General features: G+C 44.1%; 1 protein-coding gene across 1 annotated transcript in view; it reads left to right on the top strand.

Annotated features, from left to right (window-relative positions):
• The window catches only part of DNTT (DNA nucleotidylexotransferase), a 1,050,501-nt gene that overhangs the window by 124,779 nt on the left and 902,314 nt on the right, over positions 1-23,408 (top strand). The window lies entirely within an intron of this gene.

Raw genomic sequence — 23,408 nt, 5'->3', positions numbered from 1 at the left:
TTTTTATTAGATTCCGCCAGTAAAGTGAGGCGGAATGAAACTGACGAAATTACTGTCGAAAAGCACTGTTGTCGAATCGACATTCTTCAATTGAATATACGTTTGTCGAAAAGCCGCATTTTTACCACTGCAGACATGTCAAATTTTAAAAATGTCGAATTGCAAAAAGTCAAATCTGAAACGGCCGTTTTTTTGTCGAAAAGTACTGTATTGCATTGTCGAATCCAATTCGACATGTTTTTTTTTTGTCGAAATTGCCCCGTTTTTCGACTTTTGCGGCAATGCGACAGCAATTGCATATACCCCTATATATTCTATGCATATTGTAAGTCTGCAAGCTTGTAGAGAGCCTGTCGATGGCCCAGGTACTTTTTAGAGGATGTGGCCTAATTGTGGAAGGTATGGCCACACCACCTTAGAAAAAAACATATTAAAGAAGTAATATTTTTTTAATCTGGGACACCTATAATTTACCAAGGATCTGTCACTGATTAAAACCAGATGAAATGCAGATTTTTGATTTAGCCAGCCACAGAACCTGTGTAATTCATATGAGTCCTGGATTAAAGTGCTATTAAATTGATTACATTTATTACGAGTGTGGTATTTTAGATAGACTAGACTTAGGTCGACAGTGTCTAGGTCGACCACCATTGGTCAACAGTAAGTAGGTTGACATGGTTTCTAGGTCGACAGGGACTCTAGGTCGACATGTTCTAGGTCGACATGAAACAGATCGAGTTTTTTTATTGTTTTTGGTGTTGTTTTCTTCGTAGAGTGACCGGGAACCCCAATTAGTGCACCGTGTTCCCTCGCATGGCTCGCTCAGGCAAGATGCTTAGCTCCGCTACCACTGCGCTTGGCACAGGTTACCATTCCCAATTGTAGTCCACGTGGATCGTAAAGTATGAAAAAGTTCAAAAAATTAAGAAAAAAATTTGAAAAACTCATGTCGACCTTTTGTCATATCAAACCTAGTACATGTCGACCTAGAGTCCATGTCGACCTAGAAACCATGTCGACCTACATACTGTCGACCAATAGTGGTTGACCTAGACAGTGTCGACCTAAGTATTGTCGACCTAAAGACCGGATCCCATTTATTACACCTCCTTAGTATAAACTACACCAACAAAATAAGCCTCACCTTTGCAGAGATGGATTAAACTGGGGGGAGGGGGACGGCGCACAGGTGGTGATTACTCCTGGTTACCCCTCTTTCAGGGTGCCCCCAATACTTTAATTCCAGCTGTAGCAGTGCACAGCAGGAACTGAACGCTGCAATCTAAATAACAGAAGAAGAGGGAGGAGGAGTCTGAGTGGGGGTGGAGCTATACTGCACCTGTGCCAGCAGCATCATGGGAGAGATGAGGGGGAGGAGCTGCCCACAGTCCCAAACTGATGACTCTCCCCAGCAGCCAGGTAAGAGGGACTAAAGCTGGATACACACTTGTCAAATCATCAGCAGATCTGACTCCTCACCCCTACATCAGCCCCCAATCCTCCCCACCCCACCCCCCGGAGCACAATGACATCAAATGCTCTCTCTCTTGTGCAGCAGCAGAAACAGCCAGCCAGAATGCAAGCAGCACTGTATGTAGTGAAAGCAGGAGTAGGAGGTTTCATAAGCTACAGATGGAGCTTCCCAACTAAGAAGAGAGACAGGGCTGTCTTAACAGCAGTGTAGACCGCTGGGAAAAACAATACACTGGGATCCCTACCCATCCTCCAGTAGTAGTGGCAGCTTTGATGGGGCCCTTGGGCAACTGCCCATTGAGCCCATATAAAAAGATGGCCTTGACAGGAAGGGGTAGACAACTGCACCTGAATGAGGAGGGGGCAGCGTTTGCTGGGGGGAAGGATGGTTAGAAGGTTGGAGGAGATTTTAAACTAGGTGCCTGGGGGGAGGGATTAGAAAGAATTAGTGGGACAACTAGAGAGCAAAGAATAGGGGGATGCATAAAGTATAATGGGGTGGAGAGGGGGGAAGGAGTGAAAGAGTCAGCAATGGTAATTTAAGGGATACCGTGGTTCCTAAGGAAATGTCATGTACACCAGAACTTGCGAATCAGGGAATTAATAAACTTAAGTGTATGATTGCAAATGCAAGAAGCCCAACAAATAAAATGGGGGAATTAGAGGCAATTGCACATAATGACCATTATGACATAATAGGCATTACTGAGACATGGTGGGACGATTCTCACGACTGGACGGCAAACATCGAGGGATATACTCTCTTCAGAAGAGATAGGATTAATAAAAAGGGAGGGGGTGTTTGTCTCTATGTTAAACCATTCTTAAAACCATATTTAAAAGAGATCAGTTACGAGGGGACTGGAGATAACGTAGAGTCATTATGGGTTGAGATTTCGAGTGGGGGTAAAGATATAAAAAAACCTTTAATAGGGACATGCTATAAACTGCCAGATATTAGTGTGGCTGACAAATTACTACTCTTGCAGCAAATCGAAAAAGCTGCAGGTATGGGGGACGTCGTTATTGTTGGGGACTTCAAGTACCCGGACATAAACTGGAACACCGAAACAGTAAATACATCTAGGGGTAACAGGTTCTTAAACATGCTAAAAGATCATTACTTGTCACAGGTAATTGAGGAGCCAACTAGGCAAGGGGCTATACTGGACCTAGTACTAACAAATAATGAGGAACTTATAATAAATACTAAAGTAGGGGAGAACCTAGGAAATAGCGATCACAATATGATCACATTCGATATCAGCTTTCAAAAACAACAATATAAGGGTTTAATCAAGATTTTTAACTTTAGGAAAGCAAATTTCACATTGCTGAAACAAGCGATGAAGGAGATTAATTGGAAAATTGTATTTCATGGTAAGAATACTGCTGATATGTAGGACATTTTTACAACTGTGCTCAATAAGTGCACTAATTTATTTATTCCCAAAGTCAACAAAAACAGAAGTAGGAAATCCAAACCGATGTGGCTTAATAAAAAGGTTAAGGAACAAATGGATAAAAAGAAGCATGCTTTCAAAGCATTTATGTCTGACGGAAAGGTGGAATCATTCCAGTTCTACAAGAAATGTAACAATAAATGCAAAAAAGCGATTAGAGCAGCTAAAATTGAAAATGAAAAACAAATCGCAAAGAAGAGTAAAACAAATCCGAAAAAGTTCTTTAAGTATATAAATGGTAAAAGGTTGAAAAGGGAGAATATTGGGCCCTTAAAGGGTAAGCTGCATGTCTTGATTAATGATGATAGGAAAAAAGAAGATTTATTTAATAAATTCTTTTCATCAGTATTCACGAAAGAGGACAAGTTGACAAGAATAGAGCATAACATAAATAATAATAATGACCCACTGCTTGGTATTTGCTTAAACGAGGGAGTAATCTGGGAGAGACTGAGTAAAATTAAGATAAATAAATCTCCTGGGCCGGATGGACTCCACCCCAGGGTTCTTATGGAACTCAACGTAGAGATAGCCAAACCTCTAGTTTTGATCTTCATTGAGTCAATTAGATCAGGAATTATACCAAAGAAATTGGTGTATAGCAGAGGTAGTCCCAATATTTAAAAAGGGTATTAAAACGCTCCCCGGGAACTTTAGACCGGTTAGCTTGACATCTATAGTGGGGAAAATACTAGAAGATATATTAAGGGATAGCATTCTAGAGTACTTGGATACCTCCAAGGTTATTACTAGGAATCAATATGGATTTGTGAAGGACAGGTCATGTCAAACTAACTTAATAAGCTTCGACGAGAAAGTGAGCGATAGTATTGATAAGGGTCAAGCAATGGATGTGATCTTTTTAGACTTCTCTAAGGCTTTTGACAAAGTTCCACACAGGAGACTAATCCTCAAACTAAGAAAGCTTGGCATGGGTAATACTATCTGTACTTGGGTGAGTTACTGGCTGTTTAATAGGGAACAGCGAGTGGGGGTTAATGGGATGTACTCTGAATGGGCTTCAGTACTCAGTGGAATACCGCAGGGCTCAGTACTCGGGCCATCGCTGTTTAATATATTCATTAATAACCTAGATGAGGGACTGGAAAGCACAGTGTCAATTTTCATAGATGACACTAAAATATGTAGAATAATTCAGACAAGGATGTTGAGTCTCTACAGAATGAATTAACTGGACTGGAGGCCTGGGCAGACAAATAGGGAATGAGGTTCAATATAGACAAATGTAAAGTTATGTACCTTGGGGCTAAGAACAATAAGGCAGCCTATAAACTAAATGGGGAAAATGTAGGGATAACGGTAGTTGAAAAGGATCTGGGTGTGCTCATCGATAATAAACTTGGTAGCAGTTTACAATGTCAAAATGCAGCAGCAAAGGCTAATAAGGTGTTATCATGCATAAAACGGGGTATGGAGACAAGGGATGAGAGTGTAATCCTGCCACTGTATAAATCATTGGTGCGACCACACCTGGAATATCTTGTACAATTTTCGGCACCATACTATAAAAAAAGATATCTTGTAACTCGAAAGGGTTCAGAGGCGAGCCACCAAACTGGTTAAGGGGTTAGAGGCATTGGACTATGGGGGTAATTCCAAGTTGATCGCTGCAGGAATTTTGTTAGAAGTTAGGCAAAACCATGTGCACTGCAGGGGAGGCAGATTTAACATGTGCAGAGAGAGTTAGATTTGGGTGTGGTGTGTTCAATCTGCAATCTAATTTGCAGTGTACAAATAAAGAAGCCAGTATTTACCCTGCACAGAAACAAAATAACCCACCCAAATCTAACTCTCTCTGCACATGTTATATCTGCCCCCCCTGCAGTGCACATGGTTTTGCCCAATTGCTAACAAACTTAGTGCTGCGATCAACTCAGAATTACCACTATGAGGAAAGACTAAAAAGGCTTGATATGTTCACACTGGAAAAGAGGCGACTGAGAGGGGACATCATTAATATTTATAAATACATAAAGGGACAATACAAGGATCTATCAAACGATTTGTTTACCAAAAAAACACTACATAGGACACGAGGACACCCACTGAGGTTAGAGGAGAAAAAATTCCATACCCAATGGAGAAAAGGATTCTTTACAGTAAAAGCAGTAAGGATTTGGAATTCTCTTCCAGAGAAGGTAGTAATGGTGGACACAATCAATAAGTTTTTAAAATGGATTAGATAAATTCCTAGCTGAAAAAAATATCCAGGGATACAGCATTTAATTAATATTTAAAGAAAAAATAATTAAATAACATAATGTAATGTACAATAGGTTGAACTCGATGGAAATTTGTCTTTTTTCAACCTCAACAACTATGTAAATACTATGTAAGTGACCCAGGGATCCCAGCTTCTCCTCCTTCCCACCTGGGTGTCTGGGTCCTATGTAACCTGTTATCTATTGAGTACATTTAGATCTAGAGAGAGCCACACACAGAGAGCCCTCCTGAGTCCTGTCTCAGTGTGTAAGTAGTACAGAGGCTGCTGCTATTATTGTGTGTGACAAGATAAATTATAACTTTTATTTTTCAATGTGTAGTTTAAGGTTGTTTAAGTTGTCTCTGCTCCAATACAGGAAAACTTTATAAAATAGTTGTCTCTCAAGTACCGGGCATTATTAAACTATTAGTTTCAATCTAATATACACCATTGGTTTAAATTTAATATACACAATCCATACCTCCCAACATGACCCATTCCAGAAGGTCAAAATGCTCTCTACCTGGACTTACATCTTAATATATGATTGCAATCACCTGTTTAGAAATACCTTTTTTTTTTCCAATCAAATAGTTCAACAGAGGTGATGTCAATTATAAACTGAGAGGGAAGTCCAGGTAGAGAGCTTTTGTCCCTCATGGAATGGGTCATGTTGGGAGGTATGCGCAATAAAATATACAACCCCCCTTCCCTTAGGGCCCCCCTGTCTTAAGTACCCAACCTCCTTCTTCCTCAAGGCTTAATCTTAACCTCTGCAATGACTAGCAAGTAGACATGTGCACCGGACACTTTTTGGGTTTTGATTTTGGATTCGGTTCCGCGGTCGTGTTTTGGATTCGGACGCGTTTTGGCAAAACCTCCCTTAAGAATTTTTGTCGGATTCGGATGCGTTTTGGATTCGAGTGTTTTTTTTTCAAAAACCCCTCAAAAACAGCTTAAATCATAAAATTTTGGGGTAATTTTGATCCTATAGTATTATTAACCTCAATAACCATCATTTTCACTAATTTCCAGTCTATTCTGAACACCTCAAACCTCACAATATTATTTTTAGTCCTAAAATTTGCACCGAGGTCGCTGCATGACTAAGCTAAGCGACCCAAGTGGGCGGCACAAACACCTGGCCCATCTAGGAGTGGCACTGCAGTGTCAGACAGGATGGCACTTAAAAATTAGTCCCCAAACAGCACATGATGCAAAGATAAATAAAAAAAAGAGGTGCAAGATGGAATTGTCCTTGGGCCCTCCCACCCACCCTTATGTTGTATAAACAGGACATGCACACTTTAACAAACCCATCATTTCAGCGACAGGGTCTGCCACACGACTGTGGCTGAAATGACTGGTTGGTTTGGGCCCCCACCAAATAAGAAGCAATCAATCTCTCCTTGCACAAACTGGCTCTACAGAGGCAAGATGTCCACCTCATCCTCATCCCCCGATTCCTCACTCCTTTCACGGTGTACATCCTCCTCCTCACAGAGTATTAATTCGTCTCCCCACTGGAATCCACCATGACAGGTCCCTGTGTACTTTCTGGAGGCAATTGCTGGTAAATGCCTCCACGGAGGAATTTATTATAATTCATTTTGATGAACATCATCTTCTCCACATTTTCTGGAAGTTACCTCGTACGCAGATTGCTGACAAGGTGACCGGCTGCACTTTACACTCTTTCGGAGTACACACTAGAGGGGGGCAACTTAGGTAAAATAAAGCCAGTTTGTGCAAGCGCCTCAAAATTGCCTCTTTTTCCTGCCAGTATATGTACGGACTGTCTGACGTGCCTACTTGGATGCGGTCACTCATATAATCCTCCACCATTCTTTCAATGGTGACAGAATCATATGCAGTGACAGTAGACGACATGTCAGTAATCGTTGGCAGGTCCTTCAGTCCGGACCAGATGTCAGCACTTGCTCCTGACTGCCCTGCATCACCACCAGCGGGTAGTTTTGGAAATTTTATCCTTTTCCTGGCAGCTCCAGTGGCAGTAGAAAATGAAGGAGGAGCTGTTGGCGGGTCACGTTCCGCTTGACTTGACAATTGTCTCACCAGCAGGTCTTTAAACATCTGCAGACTTGTGTCTGCCAGAAAGAGAGAGACAACGTAGGCTTCAAAACTACGATCGAGCACGGTGGCCAAAATGTAGTGCTCTGATTTCAACATATTGACCACCCGTGAATCCTGGTTAAGCGAATGAAGGGCTCCATCCACAAGTCCCACATGCCAAGCAGAATCGCTCTGTTTTAGCTCCTTCTTCAATCTCTCCAGCTGCTTCTGCAAAAGCTTGATGAGGGTAATGACCTGACAGACTGGCAGTGTCTGAACTGACTTCACGTGTGGCAAGTTCAAAGGGTTGGAGAACCTTGCACAACATGGAAATCATTCTCCACTGCGCTTGAGTCAGGTGCATTCCCCCTCCTTTGCCTATATCGTAGGCAGATGTATAGGCTTGAATGGCCTTTTGCTGCTTCTCCATCCTCTGAAGCATATAGAGTGTTGAATTCCACCTCGTTACCACCTCTTGCTTCAGCTAATGGCAGGGCATGTTCATGAGTGTTTGCTAGCGCTCCAGTCTTCGGCACGCGGTGGCTGAATGCCGAAAGTGGACCGCAATTCTTCGGGCCACCGACAGCATCTCCTGAATGCCCCTGTCATTTTTCAGAAAATTATGCCCCACCAAATTAATTGTATGTGCAAAACATGGGACGTGCTGGAATTTGCCCACATGTAATGTACGCACAATATTGGTGGTGTTGTCCGATATCACAAATCCCCAGGAGAGTCCAATTGGGGTAAGATAATCTGCGATGATGTTCCTCAGTTTCCTTAAGAGGTTGTCAGCTGTGTGCCTCTTCTGGAAAGCGGTGATACAAAGCGTAACCTACCTAGGAACGAGTTGGCGTTTGCGAGATGCTGCTACTGGTGCCGCCACTGTTGTTGCTGCGGGAGGCAATACATCTACCCAGTGGGCTGTCACAGTCATATAGTCCTTAGTCTGCCCTGCTCCACTTGTCCACATGTCCTTGGTAAAGTGGACAGTGGGTACAACTGCAATTTTTAGGACACAAAGGACACTTTTTCTGACGTCTGTGTACATTCTCGGTATCACCTGCCTAGAGAAGTGGAACCTAGATGGGATTTGGTACCGGGGACACACTACCTCAAGCAATTCTCTAACTCCCTGTGAACTAACGGTGGATACCGGACACACGTCTAACACCAACATAGTTGTCAAGGCCTGAGTTATCCGCTTTGCAACAGGGTGACTGCTGTGATATTTCATCTTCCTCGCAAAGGACTGTTGGACAGTCTATTGCTTACTGGAAGTAGTACTTCCCCTCTGGGATGACGATCGACTCCCAGCAGCAACAATAGCAGCAACAGCAGCAGTAGGCGTTACACTCAAGGATGCATCGGAGGAATCCCAGTTAGGAGAGAACTCGTCAGACTTGCCAGTGACATGGCCTGCAGGACTATTGGCGTTCCTGTCTAAGGAGGAAATTGACATTGAGGGAGTTGGTGGTGTGGTTTGCAGGAGCTTGAGTACTAGAGGAAGAAGGGATTTAGTTGTCAGTGGACTGCTTCCGCTGTCACCCAAAGTTTTTGAACTTGTCAATTTCTTCTGATGAATGCGCTCCAGGTGACGTATAAGGGAGGATGTTCCTAGGTGGTTAACGTCCTTACCCCTACTTATTACAGCTTGACAAAGGCAAACACAGCTTGACACCAGTTGTCCGCATTTCTGTTGAAATAATTCCACACCGAAGAGGTGATTTTTTTTGTATTTTGACCAGGCATGTCAATGGCCTTATTCATCCCACGGACAACAGGTGTCTCCCCGGGTGCCTGACTTAAACAAACCACCTCACCATCAGAATCCTCCTCGTCAATTTCCTCCTCAGTGCCAGCAACACCCATATCCTCATCTTGGTGTACTTCAACAGTTTCATCTTCCAGCACTTGCAGAGGGCGTGCAAATGGTGGAAGGTGCCATCTCTTGCCGTTTAGTTTTGGGAAGGTCAAGCATCGCAACCGACACAATTGGACTCTCCTTGGGGATTTGTGATTTATTAGAACGCACAGTTCTTTGCTGTGCTTTTGCCAGCTTAACTCTTTTCATTTTTCTAGCGGGAGGATGACTACTTCCATCCTCATGTGAAGCTGAACCACTAGCCATGAACATAAGCCATGGCCTCAGCCGTTCCTTGCCACTCTGTGTCGTAAATGGCATATTGGCAAGTTTACGCTTCTCCTCAGACGATTTTAATTTAGATTTTTGGGTCATTTTACTGAACTTTTGCTTTTTGGATTTTACATGCTCTCTACTATGACATTGGGCATAGGCCTTGGCAGATGACATTGATGGCATTTCATTGTCTCTGCCATGAATAGTGGCAGCAGCTTCAGCACTAGGTGGAAGTGGATCTTGATCTTTCCCTATTTTACCCTCCACATTTTTGTTCTCCTTTTTTTTAATGTGTGGAATTATATGCCAGTAATATATCTGGAATTAGACGGCAGTAATGTCTGGTATTAGATACCACTAGATAGATACCTGATACCACTGTGACTGGAATGATGATGACCTATGCACAGTGACAGGACACTACCACAGCACCCTACAGCAGCAAAATGCAGCACAAGACACTGGACTAGTATTAGTAATGTACTGTAGTATTACTGAGCACCACAATGCAGCACAAGACAATGAGCAGTGATACTGAGCACTGATGATGAATTACTACTGAGAACTGACACTGAGCAGCAAGATGCAGATCAAGACACTGGACTTGTATTAGTAATGTACTGTAGTATTACTGAGCACCAAAATGCAGCACAAGACAATGAGCAGTGATACTGAGCACCGATGATGAATTAATTTACTACTGAGAACTGACACTGAGCAGCAAGATGCAGCTCAAGACGCTGGACTAGTATTAGAAATGTACTGTAGTAGTAGTAGTAGTAGTAGTAGTAGTAGTAGTAGTAGTACTGAGCACCACAATGCAGCACAAGACAATGGGCAGTGATACTGAGCACTGATGATGAATTACTACTGAGAACTGACACTGAGCAGCAAGATGCAGATCAAGACACTGGACTAGTATTAGTAATGTACTGTAGTATTACTGAGCACCAAAATGCAGCACAAGACAATGAGCAGTGATACTGAGCACTGATGATGAATTAATTTACTACTGAGAACTGACACTAAGCAGCAAGATGCAGCTCAAGACACTGGACTAGTACTAGTAATGTACTGTAGTATTACTGAGCACCAAAATGCAGCACAAGACAATGAGCAGTGATACTGAGCACTGATTATGAATTACTACTGAGAACTGACACTGAGCAACAAGATGCAGCTCAAGACACTGGACTAGTATTAGTAATGTACTGTAGTAGTAGTAGTACTGAGCACCACAATGCAGCACAAGACAATGAGCAGTGATACTGAGCACTGATGATGAATTAATTTACTACTGAGAACTGACACTAAGCAGCAAGATGCAGCTCAAGACACTGGACTAGTATTAGTAATGTACTGAGTAGTAGTAGTACTGAGCGCCACAATGCAGCACAAGACAATGAGCAGTGATACTGAGCACTGATGATGAATTACTACTGAGAACTGACACTGAGCAGCAGGATGCAGCTCAAGACACTGGACTAGTATTAGTAATGTACTGTAGTAGTAGTAGTGAGAACCACAATGCAGCACAAGACAATGAGCAGTGATACTAAGCACTGATGATGAATTAATTTACTACTGAGAACTGACACTAAGCAGCAAGATGCAGCTCAAGACACTGGACTAGTACTAGTAATGTACTGTAGTAGTAGTACTGAGTACCACAATGCATCACAAGACAATGAGCAGGGATACTGAGCACTGATGATGAATTACTACTGAGAACTGACCTGAGCAGCAAGATGCAGCTAAAGACACTGGACTAGTATTAGTAATGTACTGTAGTATTACTGAGCACCACAATGCAGCTCAAGACAATGAGCAGTGATACTGAGCACCGATGATGATAATACTGAGAACTGACTCTGAGCAGCAAGATGCAGCACAAGACACTGGACTAGTATATTAGTAATGTACTGTAGTATACTGAGCACCACAATGTAGCACAAAACAATGAGCAGTGATACTGAGCACTGGTGATGATAATACTGAGAACTGACACTGAGCAGCAAGATTCAGCACAAGACACTGGACTAGTATAGTAGTAATGTACTGTAGTATACTGAGCACCACAATGCAGCACAAGACAATGAGCAGTGATACTGAGCACTGATGAGGATACTACTGAGAACTAACACTGAGCAGCACAAGACACTGGACTAGTATATTAGTAATGTACTGTAGTATTACTGAGCACCACAATGCAGCACAAGACAATGAGCAGTGATACTGAGCACTGATGAGGATACTACTGAGGACTGACACTGAGCAGCAAGATGCAGCACAAGAGAGACACACTACTAGTATTACTGAGCAGCAATAAGTAAGCACTGATACTGAGCACTGATATTGAGATTTGCCACTGAGGGAATGTATCCGAATCTCGCGAGAATCCGACAGCGGGATGATAACATTTTCCCTCGTTCGGGTTTTCCGAGTCAGGCGGGAACAACCGAGCCTACCTCGGACCCGTGTAAACCACGTGGAGTTCGGGGGAGGGGGGGGTGTTCGGTTCTCTGAGAACCGAACCCGCTCATCCCTACTAGCAAGCCATCTGTACCTGAAGAAGGGGTCATTAGGACCTGAAACGCATTGCACGGACTGCTTGCTGCATACACCACACACTGTACAGCGCACCCCAGTTACGTCCCTGATTCCAGATCCACATAGCTGCTTTAACTAGCATACTGTACATAATTTTGGTATTTGAAATCAAGAACAGCAGTCTCTCACTCTTCACCCTGAGACAGATATAAAGTGGAGATGTTGCCCATAGCAACTACTCAGCGCTTACAGTAGCTGCCATTTATCTAGAACAGTCTATAAAATAACAGTTAGAAACTAAATGATTTCTATGGGCAACTTCTCTGCTTTATTTCTCTCAAAGGTTTGATATATCTACCCTTGGTTAACTGTCGATCTAATGATCAGAACGACATTTAGAGTACAGTACATTGCAGTGTAGGACAGTTAATATATAAAACTTTAGTTCATATTTAATGCAATCATTCTGGATAAAATCTTTTTTGCATCAAATCTGAAAAGATTATCACTTCATTAGTCCAAAAGTATAGCACAGTAATTAAGGAGTCATTCTATGGGAAGCTCTGCTATAAATCTGCACTTTCATTTCCAAATATTTTTCAAAATTTGCAATCTGTAGTTTTTAAAGGTCATATGTTATTTACAGCCACATTATCTGCTATTATTTTCCTGTGCTGACTATCTATTATTTCCGAAGGGTAGACTCACTATATTGTTACTTAGTTTTCTCAGGATCTCTGCACATTTATATGTAATATTTGATCCTTGCCAAATTTCATTGTTCTACTTGCACTCAAGCAGCATGTAACTATGAGTAATTTCTCTAATACAGTATATTACTGACACATAAAGTGCTCCTTGCAGGCCTTTTGTTATTTTTCATCAATTTATTTTTTCATCCATTTATAAAGTTCTCGCTTCATGATTTTCTGCATGATTAAACAATCTTTAGCAAAATTCACAGAAAATAATGTTCAGTGTCTTAAATTAGATCAACTTTTAGACTTGTTACTAAGAAGTTATATACTCCATTTAAAAATTTTAGTCTAAAAATTTGATTTACAGAAGTTCTAAAGGTGATGATGGGATAACATGATGACCGTTGCTATCATTAGGTAATCTGAGTCAACTAGAGCGCCAACATTTTGGGAATGCCTAAAACATAAAGGCCCAGATTTATCAAGCCTTGGAGAGTGACAAGGCGCACAGTGCTAAAGTACCAACCAATCCGCTCCTGACATTTTTCAAACACAGCCTGTAACATGGCAGTTACTGTAGGAGCTGATTGGTTGGCACTTTATCACCGTGCGATTGATCACTCTCCAAGGCTCGATAAATGGGGGACTAATACGGCCACATTGCGTTTGCCGTGCATCGAGCCTGCATGGTCATTCACATTGTGGACGCATTCCCGAAGGATACGTCTGCAAGATGATTGACAGCAGCAGACGTTGGGTAGATGACGTGGCGGGCAAACTGGGGCATGTCGGGAGCATTTTCGAGGTGGCTGCTCCAAGAAAAAAAATGGCGCTGGACCACCTGCCAGCGTAGACAGGTCGCGCAAGGCAGGGGTCATCCTTAAATCGATGCACTTAAATGGTGGACACATCATCCTTCCATCTCTTCCTAACCAGCCCGCTGGCCCATCTCACTGCCTGTGCTCACCCAGCTACAAACCCCCAGCCAGCCTAGCCACTGTGTCCCCCCCATTCAGTCCAGTGCCCCCCCTTCTCAACCTCATTGCTCGCCTCTGGTGCCCGTGGCCAAGAAGGGGGTATGGCCTAAATTAAGGGGTATGTTTTGACTGGGGTATCCCAGTGACATCACTCCAGGGGCAGCCCAGCATTCCTGGAGATGCTGGCCTGCCCCCAGAGACCAGTGCCTGCAGTGTCGGCTCCTTCTCTATGCCAGGAGCTGGGTGCTGCAGGAGAATGTCACACTGCAGCACCCAGCTCCTGTCAGTGTGGAGAAACCAGCATTTTGGTGTCACCTCTACTGAGGGTGACATTTGGGTGTGGGCTGCACCCCCTGCACCCTACTTCTGATGCCACTGAGATCCAGCCATCTACAGCATTCCTACGCTGCACATGACTTACACATCCAATCCACTAATAGAGATCTTTATTTAAACTGCTCTCTGTCACCTGTACTTTGCCAGTAAAACAAGTCTCCTAGGACTCTAATCTCCAGTGGCAGAAGCAGTTCCCAATTCCTGAGCTCCAGCCTCTATACCAGTTTTCTACATTATCTACCTGAGTGAACTCATACATATGGTTTCAGTCTGTATCAACGCTCACCATTCTTCAGCTAGAGTTACCACCTGCTCCTGTTGTAATTAGTGCTTCTATCAAGAACCAGTGTGCTGTCTGCCTTCTGCAGCTATACCTGTGCCCACTAAAGCAGCCTTCCAAGCTTTCTGCATGCAATTTCCTCACTACATTTCACCTGTGTTCTGAGCTGCTAATGACTGTCGTGGGACTTCCTGCAATCGTGAGCCATGCCCCATTTTCATCACAATGGGAGCATGCCCAGCGCTCTGTGAATTGCTGTTCCAGAAAAACGGGACTGTCCCGCGAAAATCAAGACAGTTGGGAGGCATGTATTTATTATCTCTCCTCATATTTCTGTATTGGTACTACTGAATATGTGGAAATATCCTTCACTCTCCTAAGTTCATTCACTCTAGTAGCTGCCAGTTCTGCACCATATCCAGGTATGTTACACAACTTCAGTACCTGACACAGGATCTCTCAATGTTTCAAAATATATTTTTTTGTGAATTTTGTTGGTAAATGTATATTTTTTCATTAACATTACATTGGGTTTTTGGATTGGCCACTCAGTGATTGGTGGGTGTTGCTCCACTTAAATCTACTGGAATTAAGCCTTTAGCAGCATTTTGCATGTGTATTACCAAATCTCTGTTAGCTGTACATTTTGCATGAGTACACAAATGTACATTGGACAGTACTAAAGTAATATCATGCGGCTTTAAAAAATGCATAGCCCAAACCTTACCTACAGTTTACTGTAGTTACCAAAGCACCCTCCCAGAACCTAACAATGCTGGGCAAGTCTATACATATCTGCGGGCTACATTTACAGCAATCATGTTAATATATTTCCTATGTATTTTATGCATCATTGTTGGAGTTTTACACCACCTATAGAGGATTCTATAATCCGCACCTGGAACAGTGATGTACAAGTTTTACTAGGGTTATCTAATAATAATACATAATAATAATAATTATTATTTTATTTATATTGCGCTCTTTCTCCAATAGGACTCAAGACGCTTAACAGATACATAGCATAATATAGTACAGAAAGTAATGAAGTACAGAACAGCTTTTCATTAAATACAGAAGCATGTAGATACTAAAAGTGACATTATGGAAGTGCTTGAGTAAACAGGAAAGTCATGAAGTCTACTTTTGAAGGATTCTATAGTTGGGGCCTCTCTTACTGTGTGGGAAAGTGAGTTCCATAGAGTCGGAGCCGCATGACTAAAAGCTCGAACCCCAGATGAATTACGGGAGATTCTAGGTACTGCTAAAAGTCCTTCATCTACAGATCGCAGTAATTGAATGGGGCAGTATGGAATGAGAAGCTGCTTCAGGTACCTTGGGCCCTGGTCATGTAGTGCTTTGAAACTCAGTAAGCCAATCTTGAAGATGATTCGCCATCTTACAGGCAGCCAGTGAAGGGAGTAGAGGATGGGTGTTATGTGGCTAGAGCGGGGCTGGTTGGTTAACAGCCTGGCAGCTGTGTTTTGCAATAGCTGTAAGCGGTGCAATTCTTTTGATAGGAGACCAAGGTAGAGGGCATTACAGTAGTCTAATCAAGATGATACAAAATACATGTATGACTTTTGTCAGATCATCTGAGGGAATTAAGTGCTTGATTATGGATATGTTCCTCAGGTGAAAGAATGATGATTTGATTGTGGCTTATATCTGATGTTTAAGTGTCAAGCCACCATCCAGGACAACGCTAGGATTCCGCACACGATCAGTGGTTTGTATTTCTGAATCCCCAAGTGTAAGTCCAGTTGGTTGGCTATGCTGCAGTCTTGTACTTTGATGTTGGGGTCCTATCATAAGGACCTCTGTTTTATCCGGGTTCAGTCGCAGCCACCTGGCACTCATCCACTCCTGGAGCTCAACTAGACAGCCATTTAGTGTTGCTGTTGGGGGTATCAGTGACTGGAGCAAAGGACAAGTGCAGTTGTGTATCATCTGCATAGCAGTGGTAGACCAGGCCATGGCACCTGATTATTTCACCCAGTGGGAGCATGTATACTACATAAAGCATGGGAGACAGTATAGCACTTTGCGGGACACCACATGGCAATGGCACTGATGGTGATGAGTATACTCCAGACAATACTCTCTGTGACCTGCCTGTGAGAAATGATTTGAACCAGCTTAGGACTGTGCCATCCAGACCACAGAAATGTATCAGTCGCTCAACCAGAAGCCCCCGGTCTATGTTATCAAATGCTGCAGAGAGATCCAGAAGGATTAATATTGAACAGTCACCTCTGTCTCTTGCCATCAGAAGATCATTTAACACACACCAGGGCTGTTTCAGTACTATGTCTTCTCCTGAATCCTGATTGGAATGGATCATAAATATCATGGGTTGTCAGGCGGGTTTCCAGTTGATTTGCAACCACTTTCTCAATAGCCTTTCCTAGAAAAGGAAGGTTTGATACCGGTCTGTAGTTGGTCATGCAGTTGGGATCTAAATGAGGTTTTTTAAGAAGATGTCTAACAATTGCTTCCTTTAGGGGTCCAGGAAAAATGCCTGTCTGTAAAGAGCATTGAACAATTTTTGCAAAGACAGGACCAATTATATTCATACAACCTATTAGAAGCTTGGTTGAGGCAGGGTCCAGATCACAGGTGGTGGGACGCAAATTTCAAGCAATTTCAGCAATGTCCTTTACATCCACTGGTCCATGAAGGCATGTGGCTTAAATTGGCAGGCTTTGTAGTTTGGCACTCCTTTGATGGCACTGTGGAGATTCCAGCCCGGATGGTGGATATTTTATCTGCAAAGAAGTTTGCAAATTTGTTGCATCTTGCCTGGGAGAGGGTTTCATCAATCTGCAGGCATGCTGGCTTGCAAAGCATCTCCACTGTGTGGAAAAGTTGAGCTGGCCTATTGTTTGCTGCCGTGATCTTATTTGACAGGAACTGTGATTTCTTATGGGTGATTGTCGATTGATATTCTTCATTATGCTTTATTAGTTTTATTTTGTCATCCAGTAGGTTAGCCTTCCTCCATCATCTTTCCAGGCTACGCCCCCTTTTCTTGAGCTTACTAACACTGTTGTCAAACCAGGGAGTTCGACATTGGGGTTTACGAGGTCTTATACGCACAGGGGCGATAATATCAATTGCAGCAATAACATCCCTATTATAATAACAGACTAGGGAACAGGGATCTTCACAGGCACCCAGTATTGCAGAGAGATCCAGATTTGCTGCAAGAGCCTGGGGAGTCATACCCCTCCTTGGACGATACCTGGTTAACTCCATGGGCAGAGATCTTATTTGAGGGGTTGCAACTGAGAACCAAAGGGAGTGGTGGTCTGACCAGATGACTGGGTTTATTTTTAGGTCAGTGACTTCTAATCCAATCTGAAAGACAAGATAAAGAGTGTGACCACTTTTATGTGTAGTAGAAGGAATGACCTGTGTGAAGCCCAGATGATTCATTGTGCACAGGAGATCTTGGCCAAGGCATGAGAGCTCATCATCCACCCATGCATTGAAATCCCTGAGGATGAGCCAACTTTGATGTTAAAGAACCAGGCCAGCAACAGTGTCTGCAATTTCTTGTAGAAATATCTTTCCATCTCCAGGTAGCCGGTAAATGAGAAGTACTCTGAAACCTAATCCTGTCGAACTCCGGGCAGCAATGCACTCAAATGAGCGAGTAATTTCAATAGGGTGGACCCTAAGTTTAAGTTCTTCTTTGAAGCAAATAGCCACCCCACCACCCCTGCGGTCCAGTCTTGGGTTGTGGATGACAGAGTAGTTTGTTGGGACCGCAGCCTCAAACATAGGTGCTGCATTTTCATCTAGCCAGGTCGCTGTAATACAGGCTAGATCTGCAGATTCAATAAGGTCAGCAATTGTTGCAGTCTTGTTTCTTATAGATTTGGCATTACAAAGGACTGACCTGATTGGGCATACCAGAGGGCCTTCAGTTTTCTTTATGTTAAGTGCTCTGGGTATGGGGGTAACAAAGCGAGAATTGACAGTTCTGTTCTTCCAAGCGCAGGGCTGTCTTTTGGGTATCACCTCTATTTGATTGTTCTTTGAAGCTGGGGGTGAGCAGGTGGGCAAATGACTTAGGTGGTTACCGGGGGAAATACATTTCCGGCCTGCTTGCTTCCGACGAATGCGCCTGTGGTTTTTTTTTTTTAAATGCCATGGGATTGGAGAATAGAAGCCTGTGATGGTGTAATAAGAACTGCAGTACTGGTGGTCGGAGTGAAAGAATGAATCTGGAGGAATACGTATACATAGGGTCATCAATGACAGATTACTATAAGTATGAGCTGCATATGATAATGAGAGAGGGAGCGAAAGCTGTATTTTTTTTTCTTCCCCCAATTCGGTATGTGATCCAAAAATTATAATGGTTCATGAACAGAGTTATTTCTGTAACCTATTGCTGCTCTTTAATCCAATGGGCATATTTGAAACAAGTGATAAATAAAATAACTTTGCTTTTTCTGTTGCTGATTTAGTCAATTATTCCAGGACAAAGCAGGCTTGTGGAGAGGTGTTAGAATCCAATTCCTATTGTGTAGGTACGAAAAAACTCAGTGTGAGAGGCCTTTGAAGTAGATTTCTTGTGGGGGTAGTGATAACATGTGTCCTGAGGAATAGCTAGGATCCTGCAATTTGAAATGAACAGTGACCCTTCAGCCTGAATATACTGATATTAGTTGATTAATGCAAGAAGTCAGATTTATTTGTTGCTCAGAGAACAGAGGTGGATGATGTCTAAGTGAGGGGCTGGATGGAGCCAAAGATAGGTTGTAGTCCACACACATCTGCTAAATGTGTTAATGTCTTTAGTTCTCTATCACATCTTCTAATGTAAAGTAGTTGAAATTTTGACCATCCGCATCCTCAGGTGCGGATGTGCTGTGATAAAGGGGGAAATTCTGAGTTGATCGCAGCAGGAACTTTGTTAGCAATTGGTCAAAACCATGTGCACTGCAGGGGAGGCAGATATAACATGTGCAGAGACAGTTAGATTTGGGTGGGGTATTTTGTTTCTGTGCATGGTAAATACTGGCTGCTTTATTTTTACACTGCAATTTAGATTGCAGATTGAACACACCCCACCCAAATCTAACTCCCTCTGCACATGTTATATCTGCCTCCCCTGCAGTGCACATGGTTTTGCCCAATTGCTAACAAACTTGAGGCTGCGATCAACTCAGAATTACCCCCAATATCGGGCCAATCTACAATGTGATTATTGATTACATTGCACGGATCATTGCATGCAGGAACAGAGCTTGCGAGAAAGCTCTGTCCCTGCAATGCCACTCCACAGCCAAATCAGGGTATTTTCACGTAAAATACCCCAATTATGTGCTGTGCATGTGTTGCCACCCGACATCATAGATGCTACCACCACCGGAACCCCCACCCCATCATGATGCCCCCCTTGCGCACAGTAGAAACTGTGCAGGAGGGAGCAAATCACAGTGAGCCCTCTGATAATGCTGTCTCAGGACAGCGTTATTATCACAGGGCTCATTGCAGTATTTGTTTTTACGTTTTTTGTGTGAATTCGGTGAGATCGTATTTCCCATTAGAAGTATGGGAAAGGCAATCTGTTTACTAAAAAAAAATTAGAATGAAAGGGTTTGAAGCAATTTTTCACGAAAAGTGCTCCAAAAGCCCTTTAAAAAATGTATGTAAAACTAAAATAATGTGAAAAGGGTGCGAAAACAAAACTGGGTATTAACAGATACAAATAGAGGTAGGAAGGCCCTGCTCACAAGCTTACAATCTATAGGGAAATGGGCATTGAAACACAAGGATAGATGCTAACTATTACATGATGGCCCTGCAAAATTGCAAAGGTTCTTAATGGGATGTATGATATGGTCACCCAGAAATGCGTGTGGATGAGACACAGATCTTGTGCAGAGCAGAGAGGTTAGGTAGGTTGATACACAACCAGGGTTGGACTGGCCCACAGGGGTACAGAGGGAAAACCCCAGTGGGACCCAGTGTCTGGGGGCCCACCTCTTCCTCTAAGGATCAGGTTCCAGACTGTGCACTTCAATTATACAATATACATGTTACCCATTGCACAGGACTATGGTGTATTTTCTACAATGCATAGCTGTTATCAATCTCGTACATTATCATGCATGCACTATCTGTATTTACTATATATTTATCATGGAGCGCAGATCATGCACTCTCTAATGGTTAGTCAAACCTGTCAGGGCTGGCCACACCCCTTCTGGAGACTGGCCACACCCCTAAGAATGGATGCCTACCACTGCATTTCCCCGGTGGGTTCTTAATGCCCCAGTCTGACACTGTACACAGGGGTGTATCTTCCTATTGGCCAGGAAGGCACTTGCCAGGGGCGCCGGCCAATGGGGGGAGGGGGGGGGGGTCGCCGCACGGCAGTGCCACCCGCGCCAGGGAGTAGAATGACATAGTAGTTTTCACTGAGTATATCCCTCAGCAGTGCTCATCCACTGCCGGACTCTCAGAAGCGTATTGCACTCTGACACTCTGTGACTACAGTCACAATGATGGTGAATATAGCTGGGGAGCAGGGCACTTCCAGGTATGGGGAGGGGCGAGGCACTTCCTCTTCCTCATCTGCTCCCCTTCTCTTTGGTCCCACGCGGTCTGTCACCAAACAGCAGCCACTACAATCAGCACCAGTCAGCAGTGCAGCATGAGCATACCTGTACATTTTCTGGGGGTACCGTAGCTGCACTGCATGGTCTATCCTGGCAGTCTGGATCACAGGTTACAAAGAGCTCTGTATGGAGAGGTATCTAGAACAGTGACTGCCTGTCCAGCTGTTTTGAGACTGCAAGTCCCAGCACACCTTGTCAACTGGATTTGCTGGGATATGTAGTGCCATCACACCTAGAGAGGTTTTTTTTAACTATGTATGTGTGCATATATCCCCTCAGTGCCCCTGTCCACACCATCCTTGTAATTCCATCTCAGTGTCCCTGCCCACACCATCCCTGTAACTGCCCCCTCAGTGACCCTGCTCATACACTCCTGTAATTCCACCTCAGTGTCCCTGCTCGCACCATCCCTGTAACTGCCCCCTCAGTGACCCTGCTCATACACTCCTGTAATTCCACCTCAGTGTCCCTGCTCGCACCATCCCTGTAACTGCTGCCTCAGTGACCCTGCCCATACACTCCTCTAATTCCCTCTGTGTCCCTGCCCACACTCTTCCCATAATTCCGCCTCAGTATCCCTGCCCACATCCTCCCTGTAATACCCTCTCAGTGTCCATGGCTGCACCCTCCCCGTAAATTCCCCCTCAGTGTTCCTGCCCGCACCATCCCTGTAACTGCCTCCTCAGTGACCCTGCCCACACCCTCCCCGTAATTCCCCCTCAGTGTCCCTGCCCACACCATCCCTGTAACTGCTCCCTCAGTGACCCTGCTCGCACCCCCCCCGTAATTCCCTCTCAGTGTCCATGGACGCACCCTCCCCGTAATTCCCCCTCAGTGTCCCTGCCCGCACCATCCCTGTAATTGCCCCCTCGGTGACCCTGCACGCACCCTCCTCGCAATTCCCTCTCAGTGGCCCTGCCCACACCCTCCTGTAATTGCCGATCAGAGTCCCTGACCTCAGCCTCCCTGTAAGCCCTCCACTCATTAACCCTACCTGCACTCTCCCTGGGGGGCGCCAGTTCCTTACTTTGCTTGGGGCGCTCAGACCCCTAGATACACCCCTGACTGTACACTACTGTATATGGACAAAAGTATTGGGACAGCTGACCATTACAGCACTATAATGACATTGTATTCAAATACATATACTTTAATATGGAGTTGGTTCCATTTTTGCAGATATAACAGCTTCCACTCTGCTTGGAAGGCTTTCCACAAGATTTTGGAGCGTTTCTGTGGGAATTTGTGCCCATTCATTTTGTAGAGCATTTATGAGGTCAGGCGCTGATGTTGGACAAGTAGACCTGGTTCACAATCTCTGTTCCAGTTCACCCCAAAGGTGCTCAGTGGGGTTGAGGTCAAGGCTCTGTGTGGGCAAGTTAAGTTCTTCCACACCTAACTCATCAAACTATGCCTTTCTAGTCCTTGCTTTGTGCACTGGGGTACAGTCATGTTGAAATAGAAAAGGGCCTTCCCCATACTGTTCCACAAAGTTTGAAGCATAGCATTGTCCAAAATGTTTTGTTATGCTCAAGCATTAAGATTGCCCTTCACTGAAGATAAGGGGCCTAGCCCAAACCTTGAAAAACAGCCCCATACCATTATCCCTCCCAGAGGCATCACTTACCCTCCGGACACCCGGTGCGGCAGTAAAAAAAGGTTGTGGAGCTTTGCTATAAGGGGTGTCACTGGAGGGGCGGGGCTTCGTACTCCGTCACCAATTTTCCGGCACTTGGGTCCCAAAAAGGGTGCGGGGCTTTGCATGTGGGGCGGGGCTTTGCATCCTGACGCCCATTTTTCATCACTTGAGGGGTTTGGGAGGTGTGGGCTGCCTTCCGGGGAGTGCTGTACCTGCAGTGCTGGCTCCTACACAGTGACAGGAGCCAAATGCTGCACATAATGTAACAGTGCAGCACTTGGCTCCTGTCACTGAGCAGAAGCCGGCATTTTGGTGTCACCCCTCTTTGGGTGACACCCAGGAGCAGGCTGCATCCCCCGCACCCCCCTTGTGATGCCACTGATCCCACCTTCACCAAACTTCACACTTGGCATGATGCAGTCAGGCAGGTAACGTTCTCCCGGCATCCGTCAAACCCAGACTCGCCCATCTGACTGCCAAACAGAGATGTGTTTCATCACTCCACAGAATACATTTTCACTGCTCCACAGTGCTGTGTTGGTGTGATTTACACCACTCCATCCAACGCTTGGCATTGGACTGGTGATGTGAGGCTGCATATAGTTGCTCGGCGATGGAAACCCATTCCATTACGCTCCTGCTGCACAGTTTTTGTGCTTACATTAATGCCAGTGGAAGTTCGGAACTCTTCAGCTGTGGAATCAGCAGAGCGTTGACGACTTTTACGCACCATGCGCCATAGCAGTCGTTGACCCTGCTTTGTGATATTACGTGGCTGAGTTGCTGTTGTTCCTAAACGCTTCCACTAATAACTTCACTTACAGTTTACCGTGGAATATCCAGCAGGATGAAATTTCACAAACTTTCTTATTGTAAAAGTGGCATCCTATCACAGTACCACACACTTGCCTACC

Source organism: Pseudophryne corroboree, chromosome 3 (assembly GCF_028390025.1).
Source record: "Pseudophryne corroboree isolate aPseCor3 chromosome 3, aPseCor3.hap2, whole genome shotgun sequence".
NCBI lineage: Eukaryota > Metazoa > Chordata > Amphibia > Anura > Myobatrachidae > Pseudophryne > Pseudophryne corroboree.
The sequence above is the reverse complement of the archived record's forward strand: the minus strand, read 5'-3'. Positions and strand labels throughout refer to the sequence as shown.